The sequence below is a fragment of the Onychomys torridus genome, unplaced genomic scaffold (genome assembly GCF_903995425.1).
Source record: "Onychomys torridus unplaced genomic scaffold, mOncTor1.1, whole genome shotgun sequence".
NCBI classification, from domain to species: Eukaryota; Metazoa; Chordata; class Mammalia; order Rodentia; family Cricetidae; genus Onychomys; species Onychomys torridus.
The window spans coordinates 342,301-348,162 of NW_023413244.1; the positions used below are offsets into that span (position 1 = coordinate 342,301).

Here is a 5,862-nt window from a genome sequence, read left to right on the forward strand (position 1 = left end):
AACCGGATGCATCAAGATAGGATGGTAGGGCCAATCAAATGAAGTACTCTATTTAATGCCATTACTCATGTTTATTTATATTATGAATAGAAACTGTATCTATGATATCATAGACTTATTTATAATCTGAAAAATTTAAAAACTTATCAAAATTTCATATTTACTATAAAGATTTCTTGCATTTAAGTATGCTTTGTCAATATTGTTCATATAAAACTATACTAAGACACAAATCTGACATATACTACAAAGCTCTATGGTTTGGACAGTGATTTTTCTAAACACACTTTGACCAAAATTTATAAAGTTTAATGTAAAAAACTACATAGACAAGCCAAGCCTTTCTTTTAAACTGATTTTCTTATGGAATATGTGAGCTGATTTCTGAAGTGGTCTAAGGATACAAAGGTCTCTTGTCTGACCTGAACCTCACCCACTGTAGCACAGAACACAAGGCCTGTCTCAGTTTACTATGTCCCAGAATCTGTACACATGAGTGAACAGCACGAAAAGTTGCTAGGGTAGCCTTTGCAAACAAGGTGATTTGAATATTCTCCAATTCAGATGCCCAAACTACTGCAACAATGGACAGAAAGAAGCAGATGTAAAGCATGAGAAAGACTACCGCCATTAGCAGGGCCTTTATGTGAGCTGTGGTGCTGATGTCTCTGCATCCTTCGGTGTTGTGCTGCATGTTCCTCAGATGTCTCCACAGGGAGAAGATGAGCAAAGCCGTCAGGGACACAATGAAGGGTATGAATGTGAATATAAAGCTTGGGAATAAAAGAAACCTAAAAAACTGTGGATAAGTTCTTTCAATGAAAGTGTAAGATGCATTTCTTCTAGACTCATTAATCATGGTATCGATGTAGGTGTTTATCACTAAGATATTTAAAAACAAGAGGAACAGAGACAGTAGCATTGCTACTGACACCACCTTTTTAAATATCCACTTTAGGTAGAGGAACATAGAGTTTGAGAAAACAGCTATCTTAAGAAAATGAAAGATGCTGAGGCTGGTAGCAAAGCCAGATGCTGAAATGATTGGTCACCGTCCAGCTAATGTAAATAATTCTTACAGTACATCCTGTAATCAAAGAAGCTGGGTAAGCTGTAAAAAGCACCAGTCTACAAATACTACCCGAGCACAGAGATTCTGGAGACAGCCAAGGCAGTGAGGATCTGATCCACTGAAGAGATGTTTCTCCTCTTGACCCAGTCCACAATGTTCACTACAGCTGTGAACCCATTCCCCAAGCTTCCAACTACAAATTCCATAATAAAAACAATTGTAAGTGTGATCATCGCACCCATTCTCCTTATGGCAATGCCCCAATGCCAGCATTCACAGATGATTCCTTTGAATTTATCTAAAATGTTGCAAATATCCAATTCACGAAAATTCTGTAATATTCTCCACGTTTAAAATAGACACCACAAAGCAGCCAAAGACTTCGTAGACGTTTTTCACAGCTCACCTGCACTTCATCAAGATTCTGTGTCCTAGTAACAGCAGTTCAGTCTTCTTTCACCAGTGATGACACCAAATTCTAAAGTGCTGCAGGTAAATGTGGGCACATTTGCAAGTCTCCACTGGCCACAGAGCTAACCTGTGCTCTCGTGTTTGAGACTTTAACAAGGCTAAGTCTTACTGTGTAATATGCTACTTTCTAAGCATGGAGCTTTCCTTAAAGCTTGAAAACAGCCTGTAAGATCAGATATGAATAGGTCATTAAATGCTCTTTCTAAAAACTATCAGCTATTTAATGCATTATTTCTCACATATTCAATAATGAAAAACTACGTTTTCTATTTATAAAGACTTATGTTCTCTCTCTCTCTCCCCTCCTCTCTCTCACACACATACACACACATATATAGAAGGAGAGAGCAAGACAGGAAGAGAGACAAATATTTTCCAATAAAAATATTTTATATGGATTAAAATTATTTATTATTAAAATTTAATAATCCATATTATTTTTACATAATAAATATGTGAATCATACGCAAATTGTATGGACAATTAAGATATTATTTTAAATATTTTCAAGTATATATTATTAAATAAAAATGGTTAATAAACTTCAAATACTTCATCTGTGCCCTTGAAAACACATTTGTTTTCTCATAAAGCAGACACTGAAATGAATGAGTTCATTCACAAGTGAGAATCCTTAATCTATGCCTCTTCCTTGTCCAGATGGTACTTTCTTCCATCAGCATAAATGATGTTCTGATTTTATCCATTTCTCCTTGCCTCCCCATAACATTAATCTAATAACCACCAGTACTTCCTATGTTTTTCTCAGAGTTATTTTATTCTATGCATATTTATATAGTAATAAAATCAATTATCCTCTGTTCCCATGAGTAGATTTGTTCATGGTAGGTTATAACTACTTTAAACAGAAACACAGAATTTCTATTCCACAAGCCTCCTTCAAGGACACTAGTACCAGTGGATGTACAATTCACTTGTGTAAAATGATGTAGGATTAGGATTACACTACTAATTGCAGGTAGTGGCACATACCTTTAATTCCAGCACTCATGAGCAGAGGCAGGCAAATTTCTGATTTCAAGCCTAATGTGGTCTACAACTTAAACTCCATAATAGCAATGGCTACCCTGAGAAACTTTGTTGTTGCAGGGATATTTGATTACAATGTGATACTTTGAGGAGGTTAATAAAGTTTACCTTGAATCAGGGGTGAAGCCAGCAACTAGCTGAGCATAATTAGCCATAGAGAAGCCAGAAATTTGGATAGAGAAGACACATAGGAAGGAAAGGGCAGGCACTTGGATTTGGATGCTCTTTTTGGTTTTGGGATGAGTAAACAGATCAGTGTCTTGCTGGCTCTCTGGCCAGAAAGCAAGGTCAGCTGGTTACTCGCTCAGCTTCTCTGATCTAGCAGATTTTCATCCCCACATCTGACTTCCCAGTCTTTGTTGGTAAACAGAATGATAGAAACTTATCAGAGCCAGGGATGCAGGACCTCCAGGCAGTGGCTAGTGGGGCACTGACCATGGGACTGTAGGGCCAAAGATGATAATTAAAATATTGGAAGATTCTGATACACCATCATCACTGGCCTTAAACCAGACGAGTGACTCACTGAAATGAACATTTGCTGATTGTACAAAACCGTTTCTTTTATGACACACCAAGGCCCTCATTGCCACCAGGATTAAGGAAGAGGTGTTGGAGAAAAGTGAAGAGGTATTTTTTGCTGTTGTGGTTGGTTTTTTTTTGTTCTTGTTTTTGTTTGTTTGCTTGTTTTGTTTTATTTTGATTTTTTCTTTAATTTTCTTTTGTTGGAGGTGCTGCAGGGGTGATGAGAAAACATGAGGGGACCAGGAAGTGAGCAGAATTGGCATGCATGATGTGAAACTCCCAAAGAATCAATAATGAGGTTAAATTTTCATAGAAAAATTAGTAAATTCTTGTGCAGCCTGTAAGATGACAAAAAATTACCTTGTCTCATTTTAAAAATCTAGCAATTGAAACTTAAATGTAATGCACACACATATTTATATGTATTTCTGATAAATGTAAGCTTTATTTTGAAGATTTACTTGTAGTTTTTATTCATATCTTTTCTAATTCTCTTAATTTAGATTAATGAAATTATTATTTTTAAAAGTCATCTATTAACTAACAAATGTTGCTTTTGTGAGTTAAGTACTGTATATACACTTTTTCATGTTTTTAAATACTTTGGTCCTGCATTAAAATTATTTATGCATAATAAATTTGAATGTTTTTATAGTCAAAGACCAAGGCCAGCAGCGTTGAATTCTGGTAAGGTCTCTACTTTGGGCTTACCAGCAGCCACCTTCCTACAGGCTCTTCCTTGGTGAGCATCTTTGGGCTTCTGTGTGTACAGACTTCTGAGTTTTCTGCTCATTCCATAATGAAAGCATTGCTATTGGACTAAAGCCTCACCCTTACAATCTCACTGAATATTAACTAGGATTATTGGGGCCACACTTTTAAGATCTATTAGTAATTAAATGTCAACCTTCAGATTTTGGAATAAAGCAATCCATTTTATAACAGAGTTTCTGAAGTAGCCACAATACTAATGATTTAGTGAATATTAGTGTATAGGAAATTGTCCCCAATCATTCTATTGAAATGACACTAATTAATTTAATCCTAAGGGAACAAATAAAATTAAAATTTTAGTGGTTTTGCAGTCTTCAACACTTTGAAAATAGGGATCATATGCTTTACAAATTGAATTTTATGACTGGAATTATTTCTGAAATCATTTAATTTGGTTAATTAACATTTTGGATATTACTAATTATTACATTATAGACATCTTACAAATTTCAATTTATGTTTGATATTTTCATATTTCTTTTAACATACAAATGAGAGAATTTAAGTGACATTGATTGATATAGACTGCATACACTATGAAAATTACCCTTGTTTCATTTATACTAATAACATGTACCATTCTACTAATTGCTCAGATGACAGAGGAAATTACATTCATCTGAATTTAAAAATACTTGTATGGAAATTATCAACAGCTTTTTTTCTAGCAAAACTCAATATAAAAAATTTTCCCCAAATATAAGTTTAAATATATTTATATCAAATCTGAAGTCAATCTTGCATCTAGAAGATGCAAGAAAAATGTATTGATAAACAGATAAACAATTACCACAACAATTACTAATAACATGTGTGTGTGTGAGAGAGATAGACATTTAATGATATAGTCAGTAAAACAGGAAAGATGATAAATAGGTACAATTAATAAATGCTATAAATTTTTATACATAGTAATTGTTGTGAAATATTATTTTAACTATGTGAAAATGTGTTACATTTGTTTACACTGTGGAGTATTATTTTAGCTGTGTAAAGGTGTGCTATATTTATTTCTGCTGCCTTTGTTAATGATGTAAAGATTTGTTACATTTTTTCATGCTGTATTTGTTTAATTATGTAAAGATGTGTTGAATTTGTTTCACCTTGCATTCCTAAGTCATCTGGTTGGTCTAATAAAAAACAGAATAGCCAATAGCTAGGCAGGAGTGGAATAAGTGGTGCTGGCAGGCAGAGGGAATAAATAGGAAGAGAGAAGAAGAAGAGAATAAGGAAGAAAGAGAGAGACATACACAGGGTAAGAAGCCAGGCAGCCCCCAGCCAGCCAGACACAGAGATAGCAGGAAAGTAAAATATATAGAAAGAGAAGTAAAAAGCCCTGAGGCAAAACATAAAGAAATAGATTAAAATAAGAGATAAGCTAAAGCTAAACAATCATAACTAATAAGAAGTCTCTGTGTCAGAATTTCATAGCTGGTTGGTGGCCCAAATGAAAAACCCTGTTAGAGGTAATGGATTTTTATAGCTGCAAATGACAAGAGAAAATGATTAAAATAAAGCAGACAGTTGAGTAAAGCAGCTGACTTCTAACTAGACTACAAAGGAACAAATATAGTTCTAAGCATACTTTTGCAAAATCACAAAGTAAAATACAAGCAAATATATCAAAAGCTCAACTTTATAAGTACTAGAATTTTGTGTGACTTTTCTTTATGTTGTACAAACTGATTCCTGGAAGGTTTTTTTTTTGTTTGTTTGTTTATGAAACTGGAGGTTTTGCATCTTTGGACCTGCAACTTTTGTTGCAAAATAGTCAGCCATTGCACAAGAAGTAAGGCTTGTCTCCTCTTATTATTTCCCATAATTAGGATACATGCATGAACAGCAGGAAATGTTATGATAGCAGCCATCACAAAGAAAATCATCAGATTGTTATCCATTTTAAATATTGAAGTGCATAGAGTTAGAAAGAGAAGGAAAATACCATAAAAGAGGAAGAAGCTGGTGATGGA

General features: G+C 34.3%; 1 pseudogene; it reads right to left on the minus strand.

Moving 5' to 3' along the window:
• Positions 1-394: 394 nt before the first annotated feature.
• Positions 395-1,305, minus strand: LOC118576207 (annotated as a pseudogene).
• Positions 1,306-5,862: the final 4,557 nt, after the last annotated feature.